This window comes from Rhinopithecus roxellana, chromosome 8 (genome assembly GCF_007565055.1).
Source record: "Rhinopithecus roxellana isolate Shanxi Qingling chromosome 8, ASM756505v1, whole genome shotgun sequence".
Lineage (NCBI taxonomy): Eukaryota > Metazoa > Chordata > Mammalia > Primates > Cercopithecidae > Rhinopithecus > Rhinopithecus roxellana.
Window position 1 is genome coordinate 41,569,639 of NC_044556.1, and position 23,275 is coordinate 41,592,913.

The 23,275-nt window shown below is 45.3% G+C and overlaps 1 pseudogene; it reads right to left on the minus strand.

The window, feature by feature from the left end:
• The window catches only part of LOC104659603, a 47,741-nt pseudogene that overhangs the window by 13,975 nt on the left and 10,491 nt on the right, over nucleotides 1-23,275 (minus strand).

Genomic DNA, 23,275 nt, shown 5'->3' on the forward strand with positions numbered 1-23,275 from the left:
CTCCCAAAGTGCTGGGATTACAGGCATGAGCCATTGTGTCTGGCAAAGGCTTTTCCTTTAGCTATCAGATCCCTATTAGAAAATTAAAGCTGCAAGGCTACCACGGTAACAAGATAACTGAACCTAACAGAGAGAAGAAAAGACAGGAAGTTCTTACCATCTGGAATACATAGTATCAGCCAGTCCTGTTCTGCACAGAAATTAATAACATGGCAAAGACTGAGGGTTTTCCTGTTCCCTTCTCTCCATCTAAAGTATGTGTTGTCAAAGAAAACATGACTAGAAGGTGATTAGAAGGGTCACTTGTGCTGTCAACAGTACTTATGTTTTTTTGTTTGTTTGTTTGTTTGTTGTTGTTGTTGTTTGAGACGGAATCTCACTCTGCTCTCCAGGCTGGAAAGCAGTGCTGTGATCTTGGCTCACTGCAACCTCCGCCTTTCGGGTTCAAGGGATGACGCTTCTGCCTCATCCTCCCAAGTAGCTGTGCTTACAGGTGTGTACCACCACTCCTGGCTAAGTTTTGTATTTTTAGTAGAGACAGAGTTTCACCATGTTGACCAGGCTCATCTTGAACTCTTGGCCAAAAGTGATTTGACTGCCTTGGCCTCCCAACACTGCACCTGGCCAGTGTTGATGTTTTTAAAAGAAATCCTGGCTGGGCACGGTGGTTCACCTCTGTAATCCTAGCACTTTTTGAGGCCGAGGTAGGTGGATCACCTGAAGTTAGAAGTTTGAGAACATCCTGACCAACATGGAGAAAACCCATCTCTACTAAAAATACAAATTAGCAGGCCATGGTGGCACATGCCTGTAATCCCAGCTACTTTGGAGGCTGAGGTGGGAGAATTGCTTGAACCAGGGAGGCAGAGGTTGTGGTGAGCCGAGATGCATCATTGCACTCCAGCCTGTGCAACAAGAGTGAAATTCTGTCTGGGCGCGGTGGCTCACGCCTGTAATCCCAGCACTTTGGAAGGCCGAGACGGGCGGATCATCTGAGGTCAGGGGTTTGAGACCAGCATGGGCAACATGGTGAAATCCTGTTTCTACTAAAAATACAAAAAATTAGCTGGGTGTGGTGGTGCGTGCCTGTAATCCCAGATACTGGGGAGGCTGAGGCAGGAGAATCACTTGAACCCAGGAGGCGGAGGTTGCAGTGAGCCGAGATCGCACCACTGCACTCCAGCCTGGGCAGCTGACTGAAACTCCGTCTCAAAAAAAAAAAAAAAAAAGGTTGTTGGTGGGCGCAGTGGCTCACGCCTGTAATCCCAGCACTTTGGGAGACCAAGGAGGGTGGATCACCCGGGGTCAGGAGTTCGAGACCAGCCTGACCAACATGGTGAAACCCCCTCCCTACTAAAAATTCAAAAATTAGCCAGGTGTGGTGGCACATGCCTATAATCCCACCTACTCGGGAAGCTGAAGCAGGAGAATTGCTTGAACCCGGGAGGTGGAAGTTGCAGTGAGCTGAAATCACACCACTGCACTCCAGCCTGGGCGACAGAGCGAGACTTCTTCTAAAAAAAAAAAAAAAAAAAAAGTTTGGAATTACCTGTCAAATCTTACATCAATCCAATTGTTTTGTTAGGATTTAGTTTCGCTGTGTCGCCCAGGCTGGAGTGCAATGGCGCGATCTCGGCTCACTGCAACCTCTGCCTCCCAGGTTCAAGTGATTCTCCTGCCTCTGCCTCCCGAGTAGCTGGGACTACAGGCACCCGCCACCATGCCCAGCTAATTTTTTATGTTTTTAATAGAGAAGGGGTTTTACCATGTTGACCAGGCTGGTCTCCAACTCCTGACCTCAGATGATCTGCCTGCGTTGGCCTCCCAAAATGCTCCAATTACAGGCGTGAGCCACCACGCCCAGCCTTGTCTTCTCATCTGTGACCAAGACTTTGAACAGTGGATAAAGCCTGGTGTTCACTCATGTCTTTGTCTTTTGTTTTTCTGAGGCAGAGTCTTGCTCAGTTGCCCAGGCTGGAATGAGGTGGTGCAATCACTGCTCACTGAAGCCTCGGCTTCCCCGGCTCATGAGATCCTCTCACCTCAGCCTCACAAGTAGCTGGGACCACAGGTGTGCACCACCATACCTGGCTAATTTTTTGACTATTTTTTGATAGAGATGAGGTTTTGCTGTGTTGCCCACATTGGTCTTGAACTTCTAAGCTCAAGGAATCCTCCCACTTTGGTCTCTCAAAGTGTTGGGATTACAGGCGTGAGCCACCATGCCTGGACCATTCATCTCTTAAAGCTAGAAAAGATATCTCCCATTGTTTTGAGACAGCCTGCTTCCCAGGCTGGAGTGCAGTGGCCCGATATCAGCTGACTGTAGCCTTGACCTCCTGGGCTCAAGTGATCATTACAGCTAAACCTCTTGAGTAGCTTGGGCTACAGGCACATACCACTGTGCACAGCTAATTAAAAATTTTTTTTGTGTGTGGAGCTGGGGACTCTCCATGTTGCCCAGGCTAGTCTTGAACTCTTGGGCTCAAGTGATCCTCCCACCTCAGCCTCCCAAAGTGCTGGGATTACAGGCTTGAGCTACTGTGCCCAGCCTCATTTTTTATCTTAGCCAAGAATGCTGGTTGCTGTCCCCAAACCCAGTATGTATATAAAGGTGGCCTAAATGATGATGCCAATTGCTTGTCAAAGTAAACCGTAGATGTAGGGGTAGCAGAGACAATTCTTGCCATCTGCATTCTTCTGTGCTGTGTATAGAGATGCTCCGGTCATGTGACAAGATCATCTGCATGCTGCTGTTTCCATAGAAACCCCAGAGGAATTGGCAAATAAAAGGACTACAATTACAGAGAAAACTGAAAGACACTTCAGTGGCTTGATTCATTTATTCTACTTCATTTTATGTTTGTGAAAATAGGTGAAAGCTAGAGATATATTTGAAACACACCCTGCTGAGATCATGTTTTGGGTAATGGGTGATTATTTTTTTCTTTCCACACAGACTGTATTAAGATGGGAAGACTCAGAGCGTAGGGGCAGGGGAAGGAAGCTACTGGTTCTTCACATTACAGCACAGATCACAAATTAATTTCATTTATGAGAGGCAGCAACAAAAAGAAATCAATATCCAGTCTTATGGGGAACTGGACTAGAAAATGCAACACTAGATACTGCTGGAATCCTGGCTTCTGCAGACAAAATTCACTGTAAATGCTGCTCTTCTCATAACAAATCAAGTTAGTTCCCTCTCCAGACCCTAGGAAATCCACTTATAAAACTGCAAAATAGCACCAGATTGGTTATTAGAAAATTGGATTCTGGCCAGGTGTGGTGGCTCATGCCTGTAATCCCAGCACTTTGGGAGGCCAAGATCAAGAGATCAAGACTGTCCTGGCCAACGTGGTGAAACCGTGTCTCTATTAAAAATATAAAATATAAAAATTAGCTGGGTGTGGTGGTGTGTGCCTATAGTTCCAGCTACTCAGGAGGCTGAAGCAGGAGAATCTCTTGAACCCAGGAGGCAGAGGTTGCAGTGAGCCAAGATCACAGCACTGCACTCCAGCCTAACAACAGAGTGAGACTCCATCTCAAAGAAAAAGAAAAAAAAAAGGCCGGGCGCGGTGGCTCAAGCCTGTAATCCCAGCACTTTGGGAGGCCGAGACGGGCGGATCACGAGGTCAGGAGATCGAGACCATCCTGGCTAACACGGTGAAACCCCGTCTCTACTAAAAAATACAAGAAAACTAGCCGGGCGAGGTGGCGGGCGCCTGTAGTCCCAGCTACTCAGGAGGCTGAGGCAGGAAAATGGCGTGAATCCAGGAGGTGGAGCTTGCAGTGAGCCGAGATCCGGCCACTGCACTCCAGCCTAGGTGACAGAGCGAGACTCCGTCTCAAAAAGAAAAAAAAAAAGAAAAGAAAAGAAAAAAGAAAAAGAAATTGAACTTAATAAGTATTGAGTATTTGACAACTCTATGCTCAGCAAATCCATGGCACTAGGTGAATTCACTAGTCGGGATTACATGGGAACAGATATGGATGGAGCTGGCCAGTGTATGTTACCACAGTATCAGACAGGGACAGGGAGAATCTGGGTTCCAGAGTGCTATCTCAGGTGCACTATCTGAGTAAATGCAAATCTACTAAGCTTCAGTTTTAGTTTTCCTATGCAGAACGAGGACAAGAACACAAGTTATAAGCCCCAAGAAACCCCATATACACATTAGTAACTCACCAGTTTATTCTCATTGGTGCGGGAAATAGCTCTGGGACTCTCAACTGGAACCTGGTTATCTAGGTGAGCAGCAATGCTTTGGCTTGCCTGGGTCCCCATGTGTAAAAAACATTCAAGGTCCAACTGTAAGAGAAACCATTTCAGTGTTTTGGGGTTATCAACTTAATTTTTTCTTTTTTTTTTTTGAGACCAAGTCTCTCCTGTGTAGCCCAGGCTGGAGTGCAGTGGCGTGATCTTGGCTCACCGCAACCTCTGCCTCCCGGGTTCAAGGGATTCTCCTGCTTCAGTCTCCAGAGTAGCTGGGATTACAGGTGTGCGCCACTGCACCCAGCTAAGTTTTTGTATTTTTAGCAGAGACAGGGTTTCACCATGTTGGCCAGGCTGGTTTTGAACTCCTGACCTCAGGTGATCTGCCCACTTCTGCCTCCCAAAGTGCTAGGATTATAGGCATGAGCCACCGTGCCCGGCCGGCGTTATCAAACTTTTTATGCTTGCTATAACACTGAGAAGGTGAGCCATGTCTGCAACAGGGATGTCACTAATATACATTTTCCTTCTATGTAAAAAGCATCCTTATTATTTAGAATTCACTAAGTCCAATGACATTATTCATATTCTGTATCTGTTCCAGTCTGTGTATTGTCTTATCAGGGATCTGTCCCATATGGAAACAAACAATTCTGTCGGGGATTGTTCAGGAGCATACATAACATAGCATTAACAAACCTGAAGCAGAGGCTGGGCGTGGTGGCTCACGCCTGTAATCCCAGCACTTTGGGAGGCTGAGGCGGGTGGATCAACGAGGTCAGGAGATCAAGACAATCCTGGCTAGTGCAGTGAAACCCTGTCCCTACTAAAAATACAAAAAAATTAGCCAGGCGTGGTGGAGGGCGCCTATAGTCCCAGCTGCTCGGGAGGCCGAGGCAGGAGAACGGCGTGAACCTGGGAGGTGGAGCTTGCAGTGAGCTGAGATTCCACCACTGCACTCCAGCCTGGGTGACAGAGTGAGACTCCATCTCAAAAAACAAACAAACAAACAAAAAACCTGAAATCTGAAGCAGGAAAGCGTTTTGTTTGTTTGTTTTTGTTTTTTGTTTTTTCCTGAGACAGAATCTCACTCTGTTGCCCAGGCTGGAGTGTTAGTGGCATGATCTTGGCTCACTAAAACCTCTGTCTCCCGGGTTCAAGCAATTCTCATGCCTCAGCCTCCCGAGTAGCTGGTATTACAGCCATGCACCACCACACCTGATTAATTTTTTATATTTTTAGTAGGGACGGGGTTTCAACATGTTGGCCAGGCTGGTCACGAACTCCTGATGTCAAGTCATCTGCCCACCCTGACCTCCCAAAGTGCTTGAATTACAGGCATGAGCCACCCATGCCTGGCCTTTAATTTGGCATCTTTATCTCTAAATCTTAGATGTTTCATCTTTCATAGTCTTTCACCTTCCCAAATAATAGGTTTAACATTTAGCTAATCAAAAAACTTGGGAGCCAGGTGTGGTGGTCCACTCCTGTAGTCTCAACTACTTGGGAGCAAAACTGGAAGGAGTGCTTGAGGCCAGGAGACTGAGATCAGGATGGGCAATGCAGTGAGACCCCATTAAAAAAAGAGAGAGAGAGAGAGAAACAAGGCTTAGATGGTTCCAGAATGATGTCAAAATAAGTCTCAAATCCCTTAGCGTGACAAGGCCACTGTGATGACTTCAATCCACCTTTCCAGTTTCATTTATAGCCATAAGGCCATGCTAAAACATGTCATTTTACTGCTTCAATACTTCTGCTCATTCTACTTCAACTTTCCTCTCTCCCCATTTATTTACTTATTTATTTAATTTTCTTTTTGAGAAAGAGTCTCACTCTGTCACCCAGGCTGGAGTACAGTGGCATGATCTCCGCTCACTGCAACCTCCCCCTCCCAGGTTCAAGTGATTTTCGTGCCTCAACCTCCAAGTAGCTGGGATTACAGGCACGTGCCATCACACCTGGCTAATTTTTGTATTTTTAGTAGAGACGGGGTTTCACCATGTTGACCAGGTTGGTCTTGAACTCTTCGCTTCATGTGATCCACCTGCCTCGGTCTCCCAAAGTACTGAGATTACAGGTGTAAGCCACTGCACCTGGCCCTCTGTCCCCATTTAAATCTTACTCATTCCTCAAGTCTCAACTCAAATGTCACATTCTCAGGGAAAATTTGCCAGACACCTCCAGTCAAAAGTAATTCTCTTTCCTTTCTGCTAATAGCACTCTTTGTATTGCACGGCAATTTTTTTTTTTTTGATGGAGTCTCACTCTGTTGCTCAAGCTGGAGTGCAGAGGCGTGATCTTGGCTCACTGCAAGCTCCGCCTCCTGGGTTCATGCCATTCTCCTGCCTCAGCCTCCCAAGTAGCTAGGACTACAGGCGCCCACCACCACGCCCGGCTAATTTTTTTGTATTTTTAGTAGAGATGGGGTTTCACCATGTTAGCCAGGATGGTCTCGATCTCCTGACCTTGTGATCCGCCTGCCTCAGCCTCCCAAAGTGCTGGGATTACAGGCGTGAGCCACTGTGCCTGGTCCACATGGCAATTTTATTACACTGCCTTGAGTTGTACTCAGGCCTACTATTAACTGAGTATCTATTAGATGTTAGGCAATACAGTATTGTACATGTACTAGTTTTAAACCTAGAAACCCTAGAAGATAGGCAGAATATTATCAACCCTGTTGATGGCGAAGACAAGGTTCAGGGAAGTTGAGTAATTTTGATTAAGGTCACAGAGTTAGTAGATGGTGAACCAGAATTCACATCCAAGTTTGACTTTAAAACATCTATTTTTTAGAACTGTATCATGTTATGTTATATATGTTTGCCTTCTTGACTACATGCTTGGAAGAGAAGGAATCAGATTTCATTCATTTTCATATCTCCTTCTCTGAGTACTTAACACAATATAAGTACTTAGTCCTTTGCCTGTGAATAAAGAATCTGCCATTGAAGACATGCAATGAAGGAGTATGTAAAGCAACCACTAAGGAAAGCAGGCCAAGTGGGGTGGCTCACGCCTGTAATCCCACCACTTTGGGATGCTGAGGCGGGCAGATCACTTAAGGTCAGGAGTCTGAGACCATCTTGGTCTAAATGGTGAAACTATGTCTCTACTAAAAACACAAAATATTAGCCAGGTGTGGTGGTGCACACCTATAATCCCAGCTACTGGGGAGGCTGAGGCAGGAGAATTGCTTGAACCTGGGAGGGGGAGGTTGCAGTGAGCCAAGATCGTGCCATTGCACTCCAGCCTGGGAGACGGAGCGAGACTCCGTCTCAAAAAAAAAAAAAAAAAAAAAAGAAAGAAAGTAAAAGAAAGTAAAAAAAGAAAGTAAACTGCTCTATAGGAAACTTAGCGAAGTATACAGAAACCTCTGAACCATCACGTGTAGATTTTAATGTAAAGTAACTGTAAGCCGGGCACAGTGGCTCATGCCTATAATCCCACCACTTTGGGAGCCCGAGGCGGGTGGATCACTTGAGGTCAGGAGTTCGAGACCAGCCTGGACAACTTGGGGAAACGCTGTCTCTATTAAAAATACAAAAATTAGCTGGGCATGGTGGCAGGCACCTGTAATCCCAGCTACTCAGGTGGATGAGGCACAAGAATCACTTGAACCCGGGAGACAGAGGTTGCAGTGAGCCGAGATTGTGCTACCGCACTACAGCCTGGGCAACAGAGTGAATCCCTATCCCCCCCAGAAAAGTAACTGTGAAGTACTAGAGTTACTCCAGCTTTGTCTGAGAATGTATGACTGTAAATTACAGCAGAAGGAGTAATGCTTGGGAAATATCCAAATATCCAAATCGTTCTCTACATTTCTCAGTCTACCTTGCAGAAACGGGAGGGGTCATGTGATTCCTTTGGCTATGAATGGAAATAACTTGTGTTATTGCATCCTTTCTAGTCAGAGCCAATTAAGTGTGAGGTATTAATTATCTCTTCCTCCCCATCTTAAAAGCTACATGTTGAGATGTATCCCAAGAAGGTAAACTTTTGTCCCTCCATCCAGACTTCAATCTTGCTTGCAAAACCTTTTTGAAAGATAGGAACAGCAAAAACAAAGCAAAACACACGCACACAAGACAAACAATATATTTTGTGTTAGGCCACTGAGAATACAAGGCTTGTTACTTCAGCATAGCAATCTGAATAATACACCCTAGTACTACTTAAACGCTACTCAGTTTTATCCACTGGAGAGAAAGCACCATGTCTCTTTACAAAGCAGAGTGGAAAACAAACCATTCAAGGGCCACAAGGTGGTGCTATTTCTACAGTAATGTGATGACGTTTTTTGTTAAACTTTTTCTTTTTACATAGGGTGGGGTCTTGCTATATTGCCCAGGCCAGTCTCAAATTCCTGGGCCTCCTGCCTCAGCCTCCCAAATAGCTGAAACTACAGGTACTTTTTGAAGCAAATTAAAAGCTAGCAAAATGGAATCTTTTTTTTTTTTTTTTTTGAGACAGAATTTCGCTCTTGTTGCCCAGGCTGGAGTACAATGGTGTGATCTTGGCTCATTGCAACCTCTGTCTCCCGGGTTCAAGTGATTCTCCTGCCTCAGCCTCCCGAGTAGCTGGGATTACAGGCATGTGCCACCACACCTGGCTAATTTTGTACTTTTAGTAGTTACAGGGTTTCTCCATGTTGGTCAGGCTACTCTCGAACTACCGACCTCAGGTGATCTGCCTGCCTCGGCCTCCCAAAGTGCTGGGAATACAGGTGTGAGCCACTGCACCTGGACTACAGCAAAATGAAATCTTTAGTTCTTTAAGTTTTATATATGATATCATTCAAGTAGACTGTTGTTTCCAGAGAAAACAACCATGTATACAATTGCCTCTGTACAGTTCCAGAATGAACACCCTGCAGTATCTGAAAGAGCATTTGTGGACCAATCTAGAAGGTCACTGTGATGGTTAATATTAAGTGTCAACTTGATTGGATTAAAGGCTGTAAAGTACTGTTCCTGCATGTGTCTGTGAGGGTGTTGCCAAAGGAGTTTAACATTTGAGTCAGTGGACTGGGAGAGGCAGACCCACCCTCAATGTTTCACCATCTAATCACCTGCCAGGGCAGCTAGAATAAAGCAGGCAGAAGAAGGTGGGTTGAGCCGACTTGCTGAGTCTTCCAGCCTTCATCTTTCTCCTGGGCTAGATGCTTCCTGCATTCGAACACTGGACTCTGAAGTTCTTCAGCTTTTGGACTCTTGGACTTACAACAGTGATTTGCCAGGGGCTCTCAGGCCTTTAGCCACAGACTAAAGGCTGCACTGTCAGCTTCCCTACTTTTGGAGTTTTGGGACTTGGACTGGCTGACTTGCTCCTCAGCTTGCTCATGGCCTACTGTGGGACTTCACCAGATGGTGTGAGTCAACACTCCTTAACAAACTCTCCTTCATATATCCTTCTATCCTATTAGTGCTGTCCCTGTAGAGAACCCTGACTAATACAGTCACCCTGAACCAAACTAAAAAACAAAAACAAAAACAAAAAACCCAAAACTTTCTCTCACCAACAGCACGCTATAGTCTGGCCTCAGGTCTTTCGCGACTGTTATTAAGAAAGAGGAACTTTTTTTTTTTTTGAGATGGAGTTTTGCTCTGTTGCCCAGGCTAGAGTGCAGTGGCATGATGTCGGCTCACTGCAACCTCCACCTCTTGGGTTCAAGCGATTCTCTTACCTCAGCCTCCTGAGTAGCTGGGATTGTAGTCGTGTGCCACCACACGCAGCTAATGTTTGTATTTTTAGGAGAGACAGGGTTTCACTATGTTGGCCAGGCTGGTCTCAAACTCCCGACCTCAGGTGATCTGCCCACCTCGGCCTCCCAAAGTGCTGGGATTACAGGCATGAGCCACTGCGCCCAGCCAATAAAGGAAATTTATTTTAGCTTTGTAATATGATCAGTTGAGTCCAGAATCCATCCCTCTGCTGATCCTTGCTTTCATTTCATTTTATAATAATGGGTTATTTTATGTATTCATATATAGGCCTGAGGGAAGGGGCACATGCAGGGAGAGCCAGACAGGAGGAAGGGCTCCTCTTCTAGGAAATCTAATCTGTAATTAAATAATCCGCTGAAAATGACCCAGTCTTTCTGGCTCAGTTCTGAGTCTTTCCGGATCTCCTACTGACGCGACTAATCCAGCTCAGGTGCTCCTCTTTGGTGCTATAAGAGCACCGTACTGAAATAGTCATTTATTCATGATTCTACTGGACTATAAGCTTCTGGAGAACATGGACCATAAAATGCCATAGAGCACAGTGGTTAGGCCACAGGCTTTGAAGTCAGACAGACCTGGCACCTCGTGTGGGCTTTGCAGCCTCACAGACTATTTCCTCAGGTGAGTTACCTAGCCAATCTCATCCTTAGTTTCTACATCTGTGAAACAAGGATATTATCTCGTTCATGGGTGGATCATGAGGATTTTAAAAAAAGGATTTAGTGTATTACTCGGCACATAATAATACCCCATAAATAATAACTATTATTAGTGAAATGAGGCATCTTAGAATTCTGAGTACTTGCCATATAGAAGGTACTAAAAAACTATTTGGTAAATAAATGAAAAAATGAAGTAAATCAGCAGAATGTTCTTTTTCATGTACAGTTTTGTTTTTTAATCATTTTAGATGCTAAATTGTAAATTGGCAACGGTTTTTTTTTTTTTTTTTTTTTTTTTTTTTTTTTTTTATGAGACACAACACAGTCTCACTCTGTAGCCAGGCTGGAGTGCAGTGGCTCAGTCAGGGCTCACTGCAACCTCGGCCTCCCAGGCTAAAGCGATTCTCCTGCCTCAGCTTCCCGAGTAGCTGAGATGACAGGTATCTGGCACCACGCCTGGCTAATGTTTATATTTTTTTAGTAGAGATGGGGTTTCTCCATTTTGGCCAGGCTGGTCTCGAACTCCTGACCTCAAGTGATCCACTCACCTTGGCTTCCCAAAGTGCTGGGATCACAGGTGTGAGCCACCGCGCCCAGATGGCAACTTGTTGTTTTAAATACTTCATTAAAGGGGAATATCATTAATCTAACTAGAGAAATAAAGTTAATAAAGATTAATTACACTCAAACTTAGTTATGTTTTTATGGAAAAATATTAATTATCCTATCCCATGGTAAATTCTCAAGCACAGTTATTCCTTTTTTTTTTCTTGAGCTGTAGTCTCACTTTGTTGTCCAGGCTGCAGGGCAGTGGCACGATTTCAGCTCACCGCAACCTCCACCTCCCAGGTTCAAGGGATTCTCCTGCTTCAGCCTCTGGAGTAGCTAGGATTACCAGCGTGTGCCACCATGCCTGGCTAATTTTGTATTTTTAGTAGAGACGGGGTTTCTCCATGTTGACCATGCTGGTCTCGAATTCCTGACCTCAGGTGATCCTCCCGCCTCACCCTCTCAAAGTGCTGGGATTACAAGCATGAGCCACAGAGCCCGGCCAAGCAGTTATGCTACTGAAACGTGTTACAGACGAAGTTCTCCAGAGCATTTGACTCTAGATACCATGAATCCATCTAAAAACAAGAAATCTACCTAAAGACAGTACTCAAGGCTGGGTATAGTGGCTCATGCCTGTGATCTTAGCACTTTGGGGGACTAAGGCAGGTGGATCACTTGAGGCCAGGAGTTCGAGACCAGCCTGGCCAATATGGCAAAAGCCCATCTCTCCTAAAAATACAAAAATTTGACAGGTATGATGGTGTTCATCTGTAATCCCAGCTACTTGGGAGGCTGAGGCATGAGAATTGCTTGAACCTAGAAGGCAGAGGTTGCAGTGAGCTGAGATTGCACCACTGCACTCCAGCCAGGGTGACAAAGCAAGACTGAGTTTAAAAAAAATAAGAATAAAAGGCAGTATGCACCAGGCGCAGTGGCTCACGCCTGTAATCCCAGCACTTTGGGAGGTCAAGGCGGGCGGATCACGAGGTCAGGAGATCGAGACCATCCTGGCAAACATGGTGAAACCCCGTCTGTACTAAAAAAAATACAAGAAATTAGCTGGGCGTGGTGGCAGTCACCTGTAGTCCCAGCTACTTGGAAGGCTGAGGCAGGAGAATGGCGTGAACCCGGGAGGCGGAGCTTGCAGTGAGCCGAGATGGTGCCACTGCACTCCAGCCTGAGCAACAGAGTGAGACTCCGTCTCAATCAATCAATCAATCAATCAATCAATAAAAGGCAGTATGCACAAAGTGTTCTGGTCAGCCATCTGTCCAGATTCACCTTATGTATCTTAGAGATAAGCCTTGTTATTCCTTTCAGCATTGTCCTTGTACTCTTTTTTTTTTTTAATTAAAAAAAAAATTTTTTTTTTGAGACAGAGTCTTGCTCTGTCGCCCAGGCTGGAGTGCAGTGGCCGGATCTCGGCTCACTGAAAGCTCCGCCTCCCGGGTTCACGCCATTCTCCTGCCTCAGCCTCCCGAGCAGCTGGGACTACAGGCGCCCGCCACCTCGCCCGGCTAGTTTTTTTGTATTTTTTGTAGTTATTTTGTATTTTTAGTAGAGATGGACTTTCACCGTGTTAGCCAGGATGGTCTTGATCTCCTGACCTTGTGATCCGCCTGTCTCGGCCTCCCAAAGTGCTGGGATTACAGGCTTGAGCCACCGCGCCTGGCCTTGTCCTTGTACTCTTAAAAAAAAAAAAAAAAAGTGAAAGGTAAAGCACAAATGGGAAAAAATATTTGCAACATGGGAAACTGACAACGGATTATCATGGGTTAATAATCTGGAGTAATATCTAGAGTATACAAAGCATGCCTACAGCCTGATAAAGAACAATGAACAAAAGACACAAACAAGCATTTCACAGAAAAGAAACACAAATGGCTAGCAAACCCATAAAAATATTTTTCAACCTCATTACAAATCAGGGTAATGCTAATTAAAACCATGAAAATGAGATACCATTCGAAACCACCATATTACAAAAATAAATAAGTCAGGGCCAGTCGCAGTGGCTCATGCCTGTTATCCCAGCACTTTGGGAGGCCAAGGCGGGTGGATCACCTGAGGTCACAAGTTCAAGACTAGCCTGACCAACATGGAGAAACCCCGTCTCTACTAAAAATACAAAATTAGCCAGGCATGGTGGTGCATGCCTGTAATCTCAGGTACTTGGGAGGCTGAGGCAGGAGAATCGCTTGAACCCGGGAGGCGGAGGTTGCAGTGAGCCAAGATCAAGCCATTGCACTTCAGCCTGGGCAACAAGAGTGAAACCCTGTCTTAAAAAATAATAAACGTATAAATAAATAAATCAGACAATAGCAAAGGTTTTTTTTTTTTTTTTTTTTGAGACGGAGTCTCGCTCTGTCGCCCAGGCTGGAGTGCAGTGGCCGGATCTCAGCTCACTGCAAGCTCTGCCTCCCGGGTTCACGCCATTCTCCTGACTCAGCTTCCTGAGTAGCTGGGACTACAGGTGCCCGCCACCTCGCCCAGCTAGTTTTTTGTATTTTTTAGTACAGACGGGGTTTCACCGTGTTAGCCAGGATGGTCTCAATCTCCTGACCTCGTGATCCACCCGTCTCGGCCTCCCAGAGTGCTGGGATTACAGGCTTGAGCCACCGCGCCCGGCTGACAATAGCAAATGTTAAAGAGGCTGTGGAACATCGGGAACTTTCATACACTGTCAATGGGACTATAAATACAAATACCTTGGAAAACGAATTTGGCACTATCGTTACAAAGTTGAAAATGCACAAGCCAGGCTGGGCGTGGTGGCTCACGCCTGTAATCCCCGCACTTTGTGAGGCCAAGGCGGGTGGATCTCCTGAGGTCAGGATTTTGAGACCAGCCTGGCCAACATGGTGAAACCTTGTCTCTACCAAAAATTAAAAAATGAGAAAAAGAAAAAACACTTCTATATGTACACTGGGAAAAATAAATAAGGATGTTCATATTAGCAGAGTGTAAATTATAAAAAGACTGTAAAAAAAAATAGCCGTATGTCCATTGACAGAACATTGGATAGATACAGTAATAGAATTGAATGCTGGAAAGCAATAAAAAGAACAAATTACCTTTACATGCATCAATATGGATCTCAAAAATGAATACTGAGTGAACACTATTCCATCTAGCATAATATGACATGTAAAATAAAAAACCAAAAAAACTCATTGATTATTTGGGGGATATATAGAGGAAAACTGAAACAAAAAGGCAAGAGAATGATACGAACAACATATAATGGCTACTCTTAGGGAGAAAGGGAAAAGATTGGGGCAGGCACATAAGGAAACTGACAATAAGCTATTACTAACACTGGATAATGGATACATGAGTATTTGTTTTATTATTTTTATGCCATGTGTATTATATGAATTATTTTGCATGCTGAAAATACTCAAAAAGCCTGAATCTTTTGGAGCTAAAAGAGATTTAAAATACTTAAATGTAACTCTCAATATCCAGTAGTTATAGAATAACTTAAGTTAATTAATCTATGTAATTAATTAGTTGATTTTGGCTTCATTTTCACTTTTCTTGCAACCAAAATTTTTTTTTTTTTTTTTTTTTTTTTTTGAGACGGAGTCTTGCTCTGTCACCCAGGCTGGAGTGCAGTGGCTAGATCTCAGCTCACTGCAAGCTCCGCCTCCCGGGTTCACGCCATTCTCCTGCCTCAGCCTCCCGAGTGGCTGGGACTACAGGCGCCTGCCACCTCGTCCGGCTAGTTTTTTGTATTTTTTAGTAGAGACGGGGTTTCACCGTGTTAGCCAGGATGGTCTGGATCTGCTGACCTCGTGATCTGCCCGTCTCGGCCTCCCAAAGTGCTGGGATTACAGGCTTGAGCCACCCTGCCCGGCCCGCAACCAAAATCTTTAAAGCAACAACAGAGTTGCACCCATTTAACCGAATAGTTAGTGAGCACCTACTATGTGCCAGGCCCCATGAATATAATGGTGAACAAACTGTTATAGTCCCTGATCTTATAGTCAAGGAACTTACAGTCAGGAGAATCACATAGGCTGGATATGGTGGCTCATGCCAGTAATACCAGCACTTTTGGAGGCTGAGGTGGGAAAACTGCTTGAGCCCAGGAGGTTGAGATCAGCTTAGATGACACAGTGAGACCATCTCCACAAACAAACAAACAAACAAACAAACAAAAAACAAAAAACCTGGCATGGTGGCACATGCCTGTAGTCCTAGCTACATAGGAGGCTGAGGCAAAAGGATCACTTGAGCCCAGTGTTCAAGGCTGCAGGGAGCTATGATCGCACCACTGCACTCCCGCCTGGGTGATACAGTGAGATATTGTCTAAAAAAAGAGAGAGAGAGACAGACTCATATAAATTCCTTTAAATTTTATTTCCTTTTAGCTTACTTGCTTGCTTGCTTTCTCTCTCTCTTTCTTTTTTTTTTCAAGGTCTCACTCTGTTGCCCAGGCCATGGCAAGATCACAGCTCATGCAGCCTTGAACTCTTGGGCACATGTGATCCTCCTGCCTCAGCCTTCCAAGCAGCTGGGAGTATACATGTCCATTGCCTGGTTAATTAAAAAAATAAATTATTTTATTGGTAGAGATAAGCCTTCCTATGGTGCCCAGGCTGGTCTTGAACTCCTGGGCTCAAGTAATCTTCCTGCCTCAACCTCCCAAATGCCAGGATTACAAGTGTGAGCCACCATGCTCTGCCTCAAGTTTGTTATTTTTTATTTTTCTTGAGACAGGGTCTTGCTCTGCCACGTAGGCTGGAGTACAGTGACACAATCACAGCTCATTGCAGCCTCAACCTCCCATATTCAAGTGATCCTTCCACTTCAGCCTCCCAAGTAGTTGGGATTACAGGTATAAGCCACAGTACCTGGCTTTTTTATTTTGTAGAGATAGGGTCTTGCTGTTTCCAGAGCTGGTCTTTCCTGGGCTCAAGTGATCCTCCACCTCGGCCTCCCAAAATATTGGAATTACAAGCGTGAGTCACCATGCCCAGCCATACTACTTAATGAAGTCGCCAAAGCACTTCTAAACTTAGTCATTCAAGAAACGTATGACATGCTTCCACGTGCCCACACTATACAGAGTCTACAGTGGTGAATAAGACTGGGATGGTCTCTACTGGCCTGCCTGCCTTTTTACTTGTGGGATTTCAGGGCTCCTTTTCTAGAGTGCAATGTCACTCCAATAGTATTTGACCTGCCCCACTGTGCTCCCCAGATCCTCTCAATGCTCCCCGGCACAACCACTACTGGAAGAGCTGTGGACTATGAAGCAGGCTGGGTACTGGAGAGGAAGGAGTGTGTGACATGGTCCAGATGCACTTCTTTCCACAGGTGTGCCTGTGGACACCATGACTATTACTCTGCCTATGTTACAGACACTATGGGAAACGGTGGTCAGAAAGTGTAATCAGCTTCCATTCTACAACTATCATCTTGCACCCAAATTAAAACAAATGATCTACCAGCATCCAGACTTAAACATTTTCTCCACTGAAGCCCTGGTTAAAATTCTTCAGTATTTCCTCACTACTTTATTATTTTGTGAGATAGGGTCTCAGTCTGTTGCCCAGGCTGGAGGGCAGTGGCGATCATAGCTCACTGCACCCTCCAACTCCTAGGCTCAAACAATCCTCCTGCCTCAGTCTCCTGAGCAGCTGGGACTGCAGGCATGTGCAACCACCTGGTGGCTATATTTTATTTTTATAGAGATGGGGTCTGGCTATGTTGTCCAGTCTGGTCTCTAACTCCTGGTCTCAAGTGATGTCCTGCCTTGGCTTCCCAAACTGCTAGGATTGCAGGTGTGAGCCAATATGCCTGGCCCTCCCTAGTTTTCAAGTAAAAAAAAAAAAAAAAAAAAAAAAAAAAAAAAAAAAAAAAAAAAAAAAAAAAAAGAATATACCTTCTATATAGGAATAACAAGATACTTTAAGAAGAAGGGGAAGGACCAGGTGCAGTGGCACACATCTGTAATTCTAGCACTTTGGGAAGCCCAGGCCAGAAAAAACCATTTGAGGCCAGGAGTTGGAGATTAGCCTGGGCAACGTGGCCAGACTGCATCTCTAAAATTTTTTTTTTTTTAATTTGCCAGGCATGGTGGTCTGTGCCTGTAGTCTCAGCTACTTGGGAGGCTAAAGAGGGAGGATCACTTGAGCCCAGGAGTTCAAGGCTGCAGTGACCAGTACACTCCAGCCTGGGCAATGGAGTGAGATCCTACCTCCACAAAAACAAAAAACAAAACAAAAACAAAGTTGCAGATAGGTGGGTAAGGAGGGAAAGAAATCTCAAAAGTCTCACCCTAAAGCAGACAACCTAGACTAAATCACATTTCAAAATCTTTTAAAATACCTATAAGCAGCCAGGCGTGGTGGCTCACCCCTGTAATCCCAGCACTTTGGGAGGCCGAGGCAGGTGGATCTTGAGGTCAGGAGTTCAAGATCAGCCTGGCCAAGATGGTGAAACCCCGTTTCCACTAAAAATACAAAAAATTAGCCAGGCGTGGTGGCGGGCACCTGTAATCCCAGCTACTTGGGAGGCTGAGGCAGGAGGATGGCGTGAACCCAGGAGGTGGAGCTTGCAGTGAGCCAAGATCGTGCCACTGCACTCCAGCCTGGCGACAGACCGAGACTTTGCCTTAAAACAAACGAACACGACCGAGCATGGTGTCTCACGCCTGTAATCCCAGCACTTTGGGAGGCCGAGGCAGGTGGATCTTGAGGTCAGGAGATCGAGGCCATCCTCGCTAACACAGTGAAACCCCGTCTCTACTGAAAATACAAAAAAAATTAGCCAGGTGTGGTGGCGGGCGCCTGTAGTCCCAGCTACTAGGGAGGCTGAAGCAGGAGAATGGCGTGAACCTGGGAGGTGGAGTTTGCAGTGAGCCGAGATCACGCCACTGCACTTCAGTCTGGGAGATAGCGAGACCCCATCTCAAAAACAAACAAATAAACAAACAAAAAAACCCCTATAAGCAGAAAAAAATCCTATCAACAAGCCAAATCAACACAAAAGAGAGGAATGTTTGCTTATTCTATTTTCCAGGGTATATACAAATCAGGACTCTGCAAGAAAAGGCCAAATGCCACTAATACTATGATAAATTGAGTACTGATTTCTGCTTTCAGTCTTTTCATGTCATTTGAACACTTCTCTGCAGAACACAAGTTAAACATTTTGCTTATAACTGGAGGGTAGGTAAGGGATGGGTTTCCTATGAAAAATGACTGATGGTTGGCCGGGCGTGGTGGCTCACGCCTGTAATCCCAGCATTTTGGGAAGCTGAGGCAGGCGGATTATGAGACCAGGAGATTGAGACCATCCTGGCTAACATGGTGAAACCCTGTTTCTACAAAAAGTACAAAAAATGATTGAACTCGGGAGGCGGAGGTTGCGGTGAGCCGAGATCACACCATTGCACTCCAGCCTGGGCAACAAGAGTGAAACTCCGACTCAAAAAAAAAAAAAAAAAAAAATTAGCTGGACGTGGTGATGGATGCCTGTACTCCCAGCTACTCAGGAGGCTGAGGCAGGAGACTCGCTTGACCTGGGGATGTGGAGGTTGCAGTGAGCCAAGATCGTGCCACTGCACTCCAGCCTGGGTGACAGAGCATGACTCCATCTCAAAAAAAAAAAAAAAGAAGAAAAAAAAGAAAAAAAATTATGGTGAAAATTAAAGATGAATGATAATTATCTCCAGCCTACTAGGAAGCCAAAACAAAGAAAATTCTAAAAAATATCATTAAAGTACTTTTCCAGGCCAGGCGCAGTGGCTCGCACCTGTAATCCCAGGACTTTGGGAGGCTGAGGCGGGCAGATCACTTGAAGTCAGGAGTACTGGTCAACATGGTGAAACACCATCTCTACTAAAAATACAAAAATTAGATGGGCGAGGTGGCACATGCCTATAATCCCAGCTACTTGGGAGATTGAGGCATGAGAGCTGCTTGAACCCTCCCAGGTTCAAGAGGAGGTTGAAGTGGGCTGAGATCACGCCACCACACTCCAGCCTGGGCAACAGAGTGAGACTCTGTCTCAAAATAATGATAATAAAATATAAAGTAAAATAAAATACTTCTCAAATATTTTTCAACTGCCATCATTCTGAGGCTTTCCCCATTATCTGCCTCTGCTATTCCAAACAAAAGAGTTCTGCTTCCAACCACAGACTTTATTTAAAATGTAGATAACGGATGGGTGAGGTGACTCATGCCTGTAATGCCCACACTTTGGGAGGCCAAGGTGTAAGGATCACTTCAGCCCAGGAGTTCAAGACCAGCCTGGCAAGATAGCAAGACCCCATCTCTTAAAGATAATTAAAAAATAAAATAAAATGTAGGTAAACAAATCCCAGAGACAAATAGTTGCCTTATAGTCTTTTGAAGCTTTTCCAAATGCATGTAAAAAGACATTTTTTTTTGTATTTGTAAGAATCTGTAAGAAACCACAGATTCTTACTCACTATTGTATTTAAAACTCTGCTGCTATTCTGATGAAACTGTTTCGGTAGTGTTAGAGCATTAGAGTTCTCTCTCCATTTTTTTTTTTTTTTTTTTTTTTGAGACAGAGTCTCACTCTGTTACCCAAGCTAGAGCGCAGTGGCATAATCTTGACTCCCTGCAACCTCTGCCTCCCGGGATCAAGCAATTCTCCTGCCTCAGCCTCCCGAGTACAGATGCATGCCACCATACTTGGCTAATTTTTTGGTGTTTAGTAGAGATGGGGTTTCACCATGTTGTGCAGGGTGGTTTTGAACTCCTTAGCTCAGGCAATCCGCCCACCTCTGCCTCCCAAAGTGCTGGGATTACAGGTGTGAGCCACCCAGCCTGGCCAAGTTATCTTTCTTTAAACAAACAATAAAAAAAGTATTCTTGCCTAGACAGGCCAAATGTAACCTCAGAAGGAAGTCAGAAACAGCCTGTGCCAATTTAGAAAGGTATCTCAAAGACTGTGCTAAAACTTCAGTGCAGTGGCGTGATCACGGCTCACTACAACCTCGACCTCTCAGGCTGAAATGATCGTCTCACCTCAGCCTCCCAAGTAATGACTACAGGTGCACACCATGACACCCGACACCTGACTAATTTATTTTTAATTGCTTTTGTAGAGACAGGGCAGGGTCTTACTATGTTGTCCAGTCTGGTCTCAAACTCCTGGGCTCAAGGGATCATCCTGCCTCCATCTCCCAACATGCTGGGATTACAGGTGTGAGCCACTACACTTGGCCCTTTATTATTTTTTTATTTTCTTAGAGTCAGGGTCTCATTACGTTACCAAGGCTGGTTTCAAACCGCTGGCCATGCAACCTCTCACTTCAGCCCCTCATGAGTAGTTGGGAGTACACGTGTGAGCCACTATACCCAGCGAGAATAACAGATTCTTTCTTTTTTTTTTTTTTTTGAGATGGACTCTTGCTCTGTTGCCCAGGCTGGAGCGCAGTGGCCTGATCTTGGCTCACTGCAACCTCTGCCTCCCGGGTTCAAGAAATTCTCCTGCCTCAGCCTCCCAAGTAGCTGGGATTACAGGTGCACGCCACCACGCCTGGCTAATTTTTGTATTTTTAGTAGAGACAAGGTTTCACCATGTTGGCCAGGCTGATCTCAAACTCCTGAACCTCAAGTGATCCGCCTGCCTCCGCCTCCCAAAGTGCTGGGATTATAGGCGAGAACCACAGATGCTTAAGATTACGTCGACCTAGTCTAAGGATTGAACTAGTTCAGAACTAAATTAGTGCTACATTGATCTTAATATTAATCACTGAGTATTTTTCTGAAATAGGCTCTATAATAAGCAAATTAAAGGCATTATCTCACAACAGTCCCATCAGGTACACATTATTTTGCTCAGCTGAAAATAAGTATGGCTGGCTTAATTAACTCCAAGGGTATGTATCCTAAAATCAGGCAGTTTTAGAATTGAAATCTATGTTTGACTCTCAAGCCTTTTCCATTAGCCCCTATATATGCTACACTGTCAATCAGCAAATGCCTAACGATTTCCAGTGATGGGCAACTCAGTAGGCAGTCATTATAGTTTTTACATAGCTTTTAATAAAAGTTCTTCAGTAGTTCAAGGCAACATGTCTCCTTGTAGCTTCCATTCACTGTCCTAGTCTTCCTCTTGGTTTTTTTTTTTTTTAATGGAGTTTTGCTCTTGTTGCCCAGGCTGGAGTGCAATGTCATGATCTCGGCTCACCGCAACCTCCGCCTCCCAGGTTCAAGTGATTCTCCCGCCTCAGCCTCCCAAGTAGCTGGGATTGCCCGCATGCACCACCACATCCACGCCCAGCTAATTTTGTATTTTTAGTAGAGACGGGGTTTCTCCATGTTGGTCAGGCTGGTCTTGAACTCCTGACCTCCGGTGATCCGCCCGCCCTGGACTCCCAAAGTGCTGGGATGACAGGTGTGAGCCACCGCGCCCGGCCTCCTCTTGTGTTTTACAAGCCATCTTCCACATGGCAGCTTTTTAAATATTATGGGTAGTTATGGGCCGGGTGCAGTGGCTCACACCTGTCATCCCAACACTTTGGGAGGCCAAGGCAGGCAGATGACCTGAGGTCAGGAGTTTGAGACCAGCCTGGCCAACATGGTGAAACCCTGTCTCTACTAAAAAAAAAAATACAAAAAATTAGCCGCGCATGGTGGCGCATGCCTGTAGTTTCAGCTACTTGGGAGGCTGAGGCACAAGAATCACGTGAACCTGGGAGGTGGAGGTTGCAGTAAGCCAAGATTGCGCCACTGCACGCCAGTCTGGATGACAAAGTGAGACTCTATCTCAAAAAAAAAAAAAAAAAAAAAAGAAAGGTAGTTATGGTCCTCTGCTTCCCACCCCTCCCCCATAAATGCCTTCAGTTTCTTAAAGCAATTATCATGCAGTACAACTCCCTTCTCTATATTACCCCAATACACTTCAAGTATGATCTACTGTTTCCCTAATTTAGGATATTGTATTTCCAAGAGTGACTTTCGTAACTCCATCACACCATTGCTTCATACTGAGAACACAGTTCACTAAAATCACCACCCCTTTTTTAAAAACAATATTGCTACTATCAAAATCCCAGCAATCTTTTTTTTTTTTTTTTTTTTTTTTTTGAGACAGAGTCTCGCTTTGTCGCCCAGGCTGGAGTGCAGTGGCCGGATCTCAGCTCACTGCAAGCTCCGCCTCCCGGGTTCACACCATTCTCCTGCCTCAGCCTCCCCAGTAGCTGGGACTACAGGCGTCTGCCACCTCGCCCGGCTAGTTTTTTGTATTTTAGTAGAGACGGGGTTTCACCGTGTTAGCCAGGATGGTCTCGATCTCCTGACCTCGTGATCCGCCCGTCTCAGCCTCCCAAAGTGCTGGGATTACAGGCTTGAGCCACCGCGCCCGGCTCCAGCAATCTTTTTGGTCAAAATTGTCAAGCTGGCTAGGTGTGGTGGCTCATGCCTATAATACCAGCTCTTTGGGAGGCTGAGGCGGGTGGATCAATTGAGCTAGGAGTTCGAGACCAGCCTGGGCAACAGGGTGAAATCCTGTCTCTACAAAAAATACAAAATTAGCTGGGTGTAGTGGCTCCTGCTTGTAGTCCCAGCTATTTGGGGAGCTGAGGTGGGAGGATCGCTTGAACCTGAGAGGGCGAAAGTGCAGTTGACTCTGGCATTGTGCCACCGCACTCCAACCTGGGTGACACAGTGAGACCCTGTCTCAAGAAAAAACTGTTGAAGCTGAACTCAAAACTCATATGGAAATGCCATAGACCTGGAATAGCCAAAGCATTCTTGAAAAATAACAAATTTAAAGGCCTCATACATCTTGATTCCAAAACTTACTGTAAAGCTACAATAATCAAGATTGTCTGGTACTGGCATACACTTAAATGATCATGGTCAACTGATTTCCTACATGGATGCCAAGACAATTCAATGAGGAAAGAATGGTCTCTAACAAATGGTGCTGGGACAGCCTGATACTTATGCAAAAGAATGAAAATGGACCCCTATCTCACATTATATACAAAAATGAACTCAAAATAGATCACAGACCGAAATATAAGAGCTATAGGTATAAAACTCGCAGGGGGCGGCCGGGCGCGGTGGCTCACGCCTGTAATCCCAGCACTTCGGATGGCCCAGGCGGTCGGATCACGAGGT